The sequence below is a fragment of the Suncus etruscus genome, chromosome 12, assembly GCF_024139225.1.
Source record: "Suncus etruscus isolate mSunEtr1 chromosome 12, mSunEtr1.pri.cur, whole genome shotgun sequence".
NCBI lineage: Eukaryota > Metazoa > Chordata > Mammalia > Eulipotyphla > Soricidae > Suncus > Suncus etruscus.
The window spans coordinates 12,232,743-12,244,608 of NC_064859.1; positions in this window are offsets into that span (position 1 = coordinate 12,232,743).

Here is an 11,866-nt window from a genome sequence, read left to right on the forward strand (position 1 = left end):
TCCGGCATCCTATATGTTCCCCCCGAGCCTACCAGGAGCGATTTCTGAGACCAGAGCCAGGAGTAACCTCTGAGTGCAGCCAGGTATAACCCAACCCCCCCCCCCCCAAAAAAAAAGTACATAAAGCTTAAGTGAGCAAGGAATTGTTAGGAGGCCAACAGTTAATAAACATATTCAGGTTGAGAAAAAGACACCAGTGCTGAAGAGCTAGTACAGTGGCTTTGGAATGGGCTATGCACACAGTCTACTCAGGTTTGATATCCTCAACATCACATATGGTGCCCGAGTACCACCAGGAGTGATCCCCGAGCACAGAGTCAGGAGCAAGTCCTGAGTACCATCAGGTCAGGCAAAAAAAAAAGGCTGAAAATACTACCAACACCCCTAAATCCACTCATGGGGACTCCGGGAAGGAGATGTTTTGAAAACTGGAGCTGGTCGAGCTCCTGGGTGTGGGTTTTGTCCCCTCAGTACTCAGCCTCCTAGCATTGCTGAACATAGCTCGAGAGGTCCCTGAACCTCACGCAGGTTGGTCCAGAAGGCTCTGGGATGCCCTGGTTCTCCTCTCGTCATCACATTGAGCCACCAACACAGCCCTACAGCATAGGGAGTGGCGCCTGGGCCTTCGAGCTTACTTACCTGGGGAGGCACTAAACAAAACGGATCTTGTATTTCATTCCCTCCCTTTGTTGCTGATGAGGATGAGATTGTGACTTGGGGTGACGTGGGGGGGAGGGTTACACACTTGGTCACCCTTTTCATTGTTAGTTGGGTGTTTCACAGGTGTGCCTGCTGGAATTCACACACACTAGACATGACTGTGGCACTCACATGTGTGCTCACTAGAATTGGCATGACCTGGCGTTGGTGCTTACAACTTGTTTTCATTTCTTGGGGCCGGAACAGTAAGCACGGTGGTAAGGTGCTTGCATTGCATGCAGCTGACCGAAGACTGACCTCTGTTTGATCCCAGACGTCCCATATGATCCCCCAAGCCAGGAGCGATTTCTGAATGCATAGCATCACTGGGTGTGGCGCAAAAACCAAAACCAAAACAAAACAAAAACAAACAAAAAAACCTAACTTGTTTTTATTTTTCTCTTTTTTGCTAATTTCTTTTGGTTTAATTTTGTTTGTTTGTTTTTTGCTTATAGTACTTGCTGGAGGTACACCCAGTTGTATTCACAAATGCCTGGTTGCTGTGTGGCTGGAAATCCTTTGCCAGAGTACTGGATTGTGGCCACATGTGGGTTGCCAGGGCCTGACACTCATGACCACATTCTGTGAGATAGTGCTCAAATGGCCCCCAGCCATTTCCCAAACCCCCTAAGTTAATGCATTTGGACTCACAGGCAGAACAGGGGTGCTTTGAGGAGGCCCAAGTGTGAGCCTGTGTTCTCTGTTCTCGGGTTTTTCAAGCACAGACAGACAATGGGCTGTGTGGGATCCAGTGAGAACCTGTGAGAGGGAGAAGCAGTGAGTGTTGCCTGGGAGCCCTGCCTGCCTGGGCAGGAACAGCTGTTCCGTGTTCCAGCAGGGATTCCAGCAGATGGTCTGGATGTGACACTCAATCCTGTGTCGAAAGAGCCGCAGCCACGAAAGAGGACCCAGGCATTGGGAGATGGCAGGAAAAAGGAGAGGAGCTTTCAGGGCTTGGAGCATGGGGCAACCTGGAAGGCTGAGGAGACCGGGTTGGGGGGAGTATATAGAGGAATACGGTCCTCTGTTGATGTCTCCAATCCTAAATATGTGGAAGGAAGCGCCTCTTCCTATCTGTCCACAAATACTTGTTGATCACTTTCCAGAGAGCTAATTGTGCAGGCCCAGAACAAGAGAGGAGAGAGAGAGACAGACAGACAGACAGACAGACAGAGACAGAGACAGAAAGAGACAAAGAGTCAAAGAGGCAGAAACAGATACAGAGATAGAGACAGAGACACACAGAGAGAAAGAGAGATAGAGACAGAGACAGAAATAGAGAGACACAAAGACACACAGAGACAGTTCAAAACGAGATGCTGAGAAGCAAGCAGAGTAATGTGGGGTCAACACAATGAGAGACATAGAGAACATCAACCTGGCCCCTTACCTCTACCACTGAAGTGGGATGAGGAAGCAACAAGCAGAAAATGGCATGTGATGGGACGTGGTTGTGTTATGGGCATGGAACACACATGCAAATGGACTGTTGGGAATCAGCAGTTTCCAGAAATGGCACATGAGAGTTTCTAGCTGTCTAGGTGGCTGTCTAGCTAGCTCATCAAGGCTCTTGCATAAGGTAAAGTATTCAGCTGTGGCTGGAGGGTATGGCTGCCTCAACTGGGAGAAGCCACTAAGGAAAGTAGCTAAGGATATCTAAGGGTTAGTAGGATGCATCCAAGGCAACAAGACTCAACTGAGGAGCTGGAGAGATAGCACAGTGGTAGGGCATTTGCCTTGCATGTACCCTGGTTTGATTCCTGGCATCCCTTGTGGTCCCCTGAGCCTTCTAGGAGCGATTTCTGATCACAGTGTCAGGAGTAACCCCTGAGTGCTGCCAGGTGTGGCCACACACACACACACACAAACATACACACACACACACAAAGACTCAACTGAGCAGTCATTAGCAAAAAATGAAGTCATGAAAGTTGCTTATCCCTGAATAGATAGATAGTATTATGCCTGAGTGAAATGGGCCAGAGGGAGAGGGATAGACAGAGTAATCTCACTCACCTGTGGGATATAAGGAAAATAAGACAGTGTGGGGATAATATCCAGAGACAATAGAGATGAGGAGTAGGAGGACCAGTCTATGGTTGGAAGCTTGCCACAAAGATCAGAGAGTGCAGGTGGAGTAGAGAAGGATCTAATATGAAAGGAACACTTATGGCACTCCTTCATTAACAGTAGTGCAAACCATAATCTCAAAAAAGAAGAGAGAGGCTGGAGAGATAGTATGGAGGTAGAGTTTTTGCCTTGCATGCAGAAGGACAGTAGTTTAAATCCCAGCATCCCATATGGCCCCCCTGTGCCTGCCAGGAGCGATTTCTGAGCGTAGAACCAGGAGTAACCCCTGAGCGCTGCCAGGTGTGACCCAAGAACAAAAAAAAAGAAAAAAGAAGAAGAAGAAGAAGAAGAAGAAGAAGAAGAAGAAGAAGAAGAAGAAGAAGAAGAAGAAGAAGAAAGAAGAAGAAGAAGAAGAAGAAGAAGAAGAAGAAAGAAGAAGAAAGAAGAAGAAGAAGAAGAAGAAGAAGAAGAAGAAAGGAGAAAGAGGAGGAGAAAAAGAAGATGAAGAAGAAGGAAGAAGAAGGAAGGGGGAAGAAGAAAGAAGAAGAAGAAGAAGAAGAAGAAGAAGAAGAAGAAGAAAAGAAGAAGAAGGAAGAAGAGAGAAGAAGAAGGAAGAAGAAGAGAAGAAGAAGAAGAAGAAGGGAGAGAGAGAGAGAGAGAGAGAGAGAGAGAGAGAGAAGTAAATGCCTGCCCCAGAGCCAGGTGGGGAGGAGTGGAAAGGAAGAGGGCATTAGGAAGGGTGAGAGAAAAACTGTTGACCTTGATGGCAGGAAATGTGCACTGGTAAAGGTTACTGTATGTTTTATGACTGTAATCAATTATGAACAACTTTATCTGTGAAAAAATAAAACCTGTATTAGGAACAGCCTTGTAACCATGGTGTTATAAAAAAAAAAAGCATCAACTGAGCCTGAACTCTCAAGTTCTAGCAATGTCTGTGGGTGTCCAGGGAGGGTCTGTTTCAGAGACATGGAAAGGTCTCTGGCTCCAAGAATAAAAGAAAGATCTGGCTGCTGGCTGCAGGGCTCAGGGGAAGGGAGGATGCTTTGGGTGAGGGAGTTGGAGGGAGAGGGTTGAAAGGATGCTGTGGAAAGAATGCACCACTTGGCAGAGCAGAAGAAACAAAGGTCGTGGTGCCGTGGGCAAGAGCACGGATTAGGAGGAATGAGAAGGTGAGCCATGTCGTAGCAGTGTGAGGTGAGCCCAGTCTAGGGAGACATAGGCCTGGTACTGGGGCAGGTGGCACAGGCAGCCTGTCCCAAGAGGGTGGTGACTTGAGCTGACCCACTGGCAGAGGCGGGGTACCTGGGTGGAAGGCACAGGCAGTGTCTGGATGTTGCTGGGTGAGGACTTGGCCCAGATGCAGGAATGGAGGCTTGGCCAGAGGAAGGAGATCAAAGCAAGGACCAACAGGTTTGGCAGCACCCGGCACCGTGGGAGCACTGAGAAAGAGGAGGGCGCAGTCAGGAGCAGTCCGAGAGGATTCCTACATGCTGACACTCTCCCAGGGGCTGGCTGCTAATGGGGACCCTCAGAGCATGTTCTTGAACTTGCATTTATGAAGGGAGACCTGGAGAGAGCAATTCCATGGCTTCTGCATGGTGACACACAACTCCCACCCCCCCCACCCCCCAAATTACTTTACTCTAATTAGCTTGACTTAATTTCTTCTTTTCTGAGATCCAGGTTCACTCCCTGGGCAGTGTGCAGTTATTTGTCCCCACCATAGAAGAGTCTTTAGTTCCACCCTGACCCCCACCCAAAGGGCTGAATGCCCTCAGAAATGTGTGCCTGGGGCCACGAGCTCAGAGCCCAGAGAGGCTGGGTGCCTCACAGTCAAAGCAAATCCACCTTCTCTTTCTTCTTCATTGTGCAAAGATACACACAACCCACTTCCATTGCTTTAACCACCTGTAAACATCTCAGTCCTAGACATCAAGTACCTTCTCCCTGAGGGGAGCCTTGCCACTATTGCCTGCAGAAATCTCTCATCTTCTTCCATGGAACCCCTTCAGTCTGAACTCTTAGTCCTCTCCCATTGTAGGTCACTGCAAATAATCTTCCAAGTGGTAATGGATCTGTCCTCTGGGAAGAGAGAGATCAGCAGCCCAAGAGAGTGTAAGAGGGAAGGAAAGTGCTTGCCTATGGCAGACTGTGTTCATTCTCCAGAAATGCACCAGGACGAACCCTGGGACCCAGGGCCAGGGCTGAGCCCCTGAGTGCCCCTACATGCTACACCCCCAAATTAAAAAAAAGAATAAAGTGAATCAGACACATTCCATCTTTTAGCACTGGCTTTTTTTTTTCCCACTAAGCTTAGTGTCTATGAGGTCCATTCCCTACAGCATTTGTCTCCTTCCAGAACAAAGTTCAAGTGTCCCCATGGTATAGATGTGCCATGGTTTGGCTATTGTGAATAAGACTACAATGAATGTGAGCACAGAAAATCTGTGTAAGCTTCTGCTTTCAAGTCCTACACTCCTATGTTCATTGCAGCACTATTTACAACAGTACAAATCTGGAAACAACCCAAATGTCCAAGAACAGATGAATGGACATAGAAACTATTATATATACATATATATATATATATTATATATATATATATATATATATATATATATGTAACTGCTTAATCTAAGTCTGGAGAGTATTGTGCTGAGTGAGGTTAGCCAAGATAAAGGAAGACACTAAATGATCTCTATCATATATGGGATATAAGGAAATGTAGTAGAGGAATAAATTGTCCAATGGCAATACAAACAACGAATATGAGAAGTGGTTGTCAGTAGGAAGCTTGTCACTGGGAGACAGGACAAAGAAAAGGACACTATGACATTGGCGGAAGGAAGTGGTCACTCTGGAGGAGGTAAAGTGATGCACATGAAACTATCAATAACAGCAATGTAAACCACAGTGCCTAAAGGGGGGAAAAGGTTCTTGTCATAGACTCAGGCTGGGAGGTGTGTGAGGGGGAAAAGGAACATTGAGAGAGGGGAAGTGGACACTGGTGAAGGGGGGTGGTGTCGGCACATTTACACCTGATGCTCATGCATGAAGAACTTTGTAAACCGTGGGCCTAAATAAATTAAGAGGTACATGTGAAATCCTGTGCCAGTCCTTCTCATGGCCAAGCTTCAAGGCCAAAGGAGACCAGGAGGCCCCGGGGCCATGCCAAGGGTTAGGGGAGCATCAGTTGTCAGTAACCACCTTCCTGCCTACTTCCTGTCCTTTTCAGGACCACATCCCTGCAGCAGCCTATGGGGGCAGAGGTCCAGGCCAGAGGGAGCTCCAGAAAGACACCAGAGGATGTGAGGTTAACCAGGAATCTCGACACAAACCCCACAGAGACTGTCTGGTCCAGCTCCCATTCAGGGAAACCTAGGGCTCCATGGACACAGGCCTACACAGAAAAGCAGGTTACATGCCTGCTGCTGGTCCTAGCTCAGGGGGCAACTAGGAACTACTGCAGCACCCCACAGTGACCCACTCCTGCTGAGCTCCAACTTGGGAAAGACTAGGCTCTGGGTTATAAGAAAAAGCAAATTGCACCCTCTTTGTTCTTCCCAGCATGGGTCCATGTACTGGCCTGCTAAGGATCAGTGCTCACAGATTCCCAGAGTGTAGTCTATGAGGCCAGAGTGATAGATAGTACAGGTGTAGGATGCTTGCCTTGCACACAGCCAACCTGGGTTTGATCTTTAGCTTCCCATGGACTCCTAAGCCTTTTTGGGATGATCCCTGAGCATAGAGCGAGACATAAGCCCTGAGCACTGTGGCCCCAAACAAATAAACAGGCTGGGAGTTTTTAGATGGCATCACTCCAGACTGGTGTAACTGATTTCTGATAGACTGTTACAAGTCTCAGGACCCAAAACCCTCTCTCAGCTTCTAACAGGGAAGGGGAAGATGGGAAATACTGCATGCCAAATCTGATCCAGGGCTCCACCTCCTCCTAACCCAACCACAGCCCTGAAACACAGAATCCAGAAGAAGAATGAACTGGGAATATAGGCCTGTGACCATGGAAATGTCTGGAAAACCCTGAAAGTTTTCCATTTCCTAACCTGTCCCTTAACACCACTTATTTAGCAACTAACCAGCTAAATTTCCTACTCAATGAGGAGTGATTCTGACTGCCCTGTTCCCCAGCATTGACCTTTAGATGTGAAAATAAGGACCCAAGGGCCCGGAGAAATAGCACAGCGGTGTTTGCCTTGCAAGCAGCCAATCCAGGACCAAAGGTGGTTGGTTCGAATCCCGGTGTCCCATATGGTCCCCTGTGCCTGCCAGGAGCTATTTCTGAGCAGACAGCCAGGAGTCACTCCTGAGCACCGCCGGGTGTGGCCCAAAAACCAAAAATAAATAAATAAAATAAAATAAAATAAAATAAAATAAAATAAAATAAAAAAAAAAGAAAATAAGGACACAAGAGAGAGTTCAGACCTTAAGGTGTGTTCCATGATGTATGTACGGCAACCACTCTGATCTGAATCCCCCAACACAAAAAGGCCCCTAAGCAGAGCCATGTACCATCGTGAGGTTGTGAGGCTAACCAGGAATCTCGACACAAACCCCACAGAGACTGTCTGGTCCAGCTCCCATCCAGGGGAAACCTAGGGCTCCACATCATATGTGGTCCCAAAGTGAAACCCCCAAATCATAAACAAAAAGAATGGGTTAATTCTATCAATAATAGTTCACTTTATTGGGTTTGATTTTTTAGTCATTCACACTAGGAAGGCATTTTAAGATGTGTAATGTGTCTTCCTCAAATGGAAGGATGGAAGCTAGTGCCTACTTCACTAAGAGGAGTATTGGGTCAAGGATTTGGTTCCAATGGAATGACCTTATGAAAGAAGCTGAGAGAATTCACCAGCTCTTCCTCCACGTGAGCAAATACCAAAAATGTCTGCAGTCTAGTAGGGCCCTCAGTCTGATTGTACTAACATGTCAATTCTGAATTTCCAACCTCCAAAATTAAGAGAAATTTATTCTAGGGTATCACACCCACTGATGCTCAGGGACTACTCTCAACAACGGTGCTATGGGACCATGTGATGCTGGGCATCCTGCATGCAAGCATATACTCATCTCTTTAGGCTCTCTCTGGACCTACCGTATTTGCCAGCATATAAGACGACCCCCTAATTTTACAGTTAAAACATAGGTTTAGCTTCAGGGGTAAGGTCTCCTTGTACTTAGGCCAAAAGTTTTTTCCTTTCCATGACCCCCACACTTTGGTGGGCCCATGCAAACGATAATTGCCACTATATAAACAATAAACATTGTTTATACAGTGCTTCTTTGACTCTAAACCTTTAAGAAACCACTAGTAAAAATATCTGGAACTGCAAAAAAAAAAAAAAAGGGTTTACATTAGTGTTAACATATATGCTTTTAGTTAAACTAGCATTCTGGGGGATAAAGGAGGGAGAAAGGGATATATGCTTGGGAATAGGAATGAAGGGAGGACAACACTGGGAGTGATGGATATTCCCCTGATTCAATGTTAATATGAACCTAAAATACTACTGTGAAACATATGTAAGTCATTATGATAAAAAAAATTGTGTTTTATTTAGAAATGTTCTTTGACTTACATGTATTATTATATTATATTAATTATATGTTATGTTATGTTACTATATTATGTTATGTCAGTTTACCTCAATATGTTAATCAATTTTGTCTCTTAAATAAATTCTTTTTTTTGGGGGGGGCCACACCCAGTGATGCTCAGGGGTTACTCCTGGCTATGCGCTCAGAAGTCGCTCCTGGCTTGGGGGACCATATGGGACACTGGGGGATCGAACCGCGGTCCATCCAAGGCTAGTGCAGGCAAGGCAGGCACCTTACCTCTAGCGGCACCGCCCGGCCTTACAATAAAAAAAACAACAACAAAACAAAACAAACAAAAAAAAAAAACATGGGTTTAGGCCGATATTCGCTGTATCAGACAGAACCTTCCTGTGCTGCAACTGAATGTACCACAGTGAGCCAATCACAACAAGCAAAGGTTCAAAGGTTCTACTGTCATAGACTTCCTCTCTGACTCTGGCCAATCTGAGCAGGCTTTTTACAGTGTGGATTCGGTACAGAACATTGTCTAATTTGCATGCATTGAATACTGCTTGGATTGGCTGAGTTAGAGAGGCGGTCCGAACAGCCTTGCAGTGATTGGTGCAGGATCGAGATGGAAAATTCGTTTTGTGGCAATATCCAGACAATTTTCGTTTAGCGGCATATTGAAACATTTTTCGGGATATACTCGGCGTATAAGACAACCCCCGATTTTCGGTTGACTTTTTTGTTTCAAAAGTTGTCTTATACACCGGAAAATACGGTAATAAACTTCTATTGTTTACAAGCTACCTAGTTGGGGATATTTTATTCCAGCAGTGGTCCTCAAACTATGGCCTGTGGGCCACATATTGTATTTGTATCTGTTTTGTTTTTTCATTGCAAAATAAGATATATGCAGTGTGCATAAGAATTCGTTTATAAGTTTTGTTTTTACTATAGTCAGACCCTCCAATGGTCTAAGGGACAGTGAACTGGCCCCCTATTTAAAAAGTTTGAGGACCCCTGGTAGTATCAGTAACTTGGGTACGGTGGAGGTGGAGGTGGACTTCTCTACTCACCCTGTTGAAGTATATTCAGCACAGTAATCTGGTTCTGCAATTTCTACTCAGGAAGTTGGGTTACAAGCAAATGAGCTAGCTGTCTGTGGTCAACAGAACAAAAAAAGAAAACCGAAAGGATCTTGGGCTGGTCACAGGATTTTGAGCAGGCTAAGAAGCTGCTCAAGACTGGGAAGTGCCTTCCACCAGCTCCAATGACAAGTGCAGTTCTAGGGCCTTTGCTGCCCCAAACTAGACTAACACTAATGCATAACTGTCACTTTTGCACCAGAAACTCAATATTCTAAGCATTACTGGCAAGAACTGGGCTATATACTAACTGCAAAAGCTGGGCCCCTGTATTTAACTCTAGTTGTTCTTCTTGAGTCTGACAAAGAAAGCAAGAGTCTGTCATTTCCTACTTCTCTAAGGGATGGTCTTTCTTCCCATTGAGATTTACTAAGGGCATTATTTCCCCAAGTCAGGGTGTGTTTGTGATGATGCTCAGTGGCCCAAATTACCCAGTAGGGAATAGAAATATGTATGAGTCATGGGTAAAGTTCAAGTACCCTCAATCCTCAAGTATGAAATGAAATAACTTTATTTCTGGAAGAGGGTTAGTCCAGCCTCTTCCAGCTCTTAAAAGAGGCATGCCACTGAGTTTTCCATACTAGCAACTGTCCAGGAAAATAATCCTTTCCTATAGACCAGAAGTGACCAGAAATACCATCAATTATAAAGGCTTGTTTGACATAGAGCTGGATCACAAGATAGAAATGAGGATGGGGAAATGCTTAGTTGTGTGTCTAAATTTTTAAAATTGAGCACACTTCACTATATTTTGTGCCATAAATACACAAAGGCAAGTGCTAGAAGCATTAATGAAACACAAAAGCCAAAGACCCAATCTTACTGTGCCAGGACCTCAGAATCTGAATAAGAGTGAAACTCTGGCCTTGAAGAGGTTTCTGATAGCCCCCCCCCCCAACTCTTGTCACAGAAGTGGGTAGAACATCAGGCCTTAGATAACACCCATGTGACATCCTGCTGGCTACCATGACTGGTTCAGAGATGAATGAAGCTCATTGAATCAAAGAAAAGTCCAAGACTTTTGCACAATGAGCAAGTGAGGAGAACAGCGAGGGGTATAAGGGCAGTGCTGCCTGGACCTGATAAAATCATTTTCCTTCCAGAAGAGAATGAAAACTTGGTAGGAAATTTGTTTCAAAGGAAAAAAAACTTGAAGAAAATTGCAGCAAGAAAAATGTAGTCAGAGTTTTGATCCAGCCACGGCTTGTTTAGGCTATTTCTGGAAGGTTCAGTTGAACAAATCCAGACACTTGCTGTTGAAGCCAGTTTAGGATGACACATTTAGGGGGCTCCCAAACATTTCTTAAGGTGTGGGTGGAGGGTCACTCTTAGTGGGACTTGACCAACCAGGCCAACAGTTTAGTTCCAGGACTTGAGATACCTGTGGTGCTCAGGCCTTGGGATGTTAAGGACTACTAAGGCCACTCAGAAGGGCTCAGGTACCTTCAGGCTATATCCAGTGCTGCAAAGGAGTGGAAGGAGGGTCGGTCCATGAGGTGACAGGAATGAAACCAGGGGCACTGGCAATGTGTAGGGTGTGTGTGTTCCTTAACACCTGTGCTATCACTCCGCATCCCCCTTCCCCCCAGAAGACTTTCCAAAGCAACCAGTGCTTTCTACCAGAATACTGAATGATTCACTGGCAACCCATTGTCCCATGGCTGAGGTCAGTGCGTCTCAATTATTTTTTGTCATGCCCCCCTAGGAAGAAGAAAACATTTTTGCCCCCCCCCCCGCGTGACTGAAAATAGTATCTTTATTTAAAAAAAACTTTAGCCTGCAAAACAAAAATATATAAAATAATTTTAGCTGATTTTAAATCAGAGGTGATGTCTGAATTAATGGCTACAATGAGCACATTTTGCAATGCATAGCTTTTCCAAGTGGGGTTTGAAGCAAGACACAGCAACTCTCAACTCCAGAGACATAAACATGGGGCTTAGCTTGTTAAGACAGTGTTTGCTGAGGTCAAATGCACCCCCCTTTACGGAGCCTCGAGCCCCCTCTGGGGGCGGGGGCACACCCTACTATTTGAGAACCACTGGCTGAGGTAGATGTGACATACATAAAATGCCAAAACTAAATCTCTTTTGAGAATCTAACTATGTGGAGCATCACTCTTAGCTTGATTTAGAAAGTTGGTTTAAAAGTGGGTTTAAAAGTTAGTTTAAAAGTGAATAGGAGGGGCCGGGAGAGATAGCATGGAGGTAAGGCGTTTGCCTCTCATGCAAAAGGTCATCGGTTCGAATCCCGGCGTCCCATATGGTCCCCCGTGCTCGCCAGGAGCGACTTCTGAGCATGGAGCCAGGAGTAACTCCTGAGCACTGCCGGGTGAGACCCAAAAACCAAAAAAAAAAAAAAAAAAAAGTGAATAGGAGAAGCTG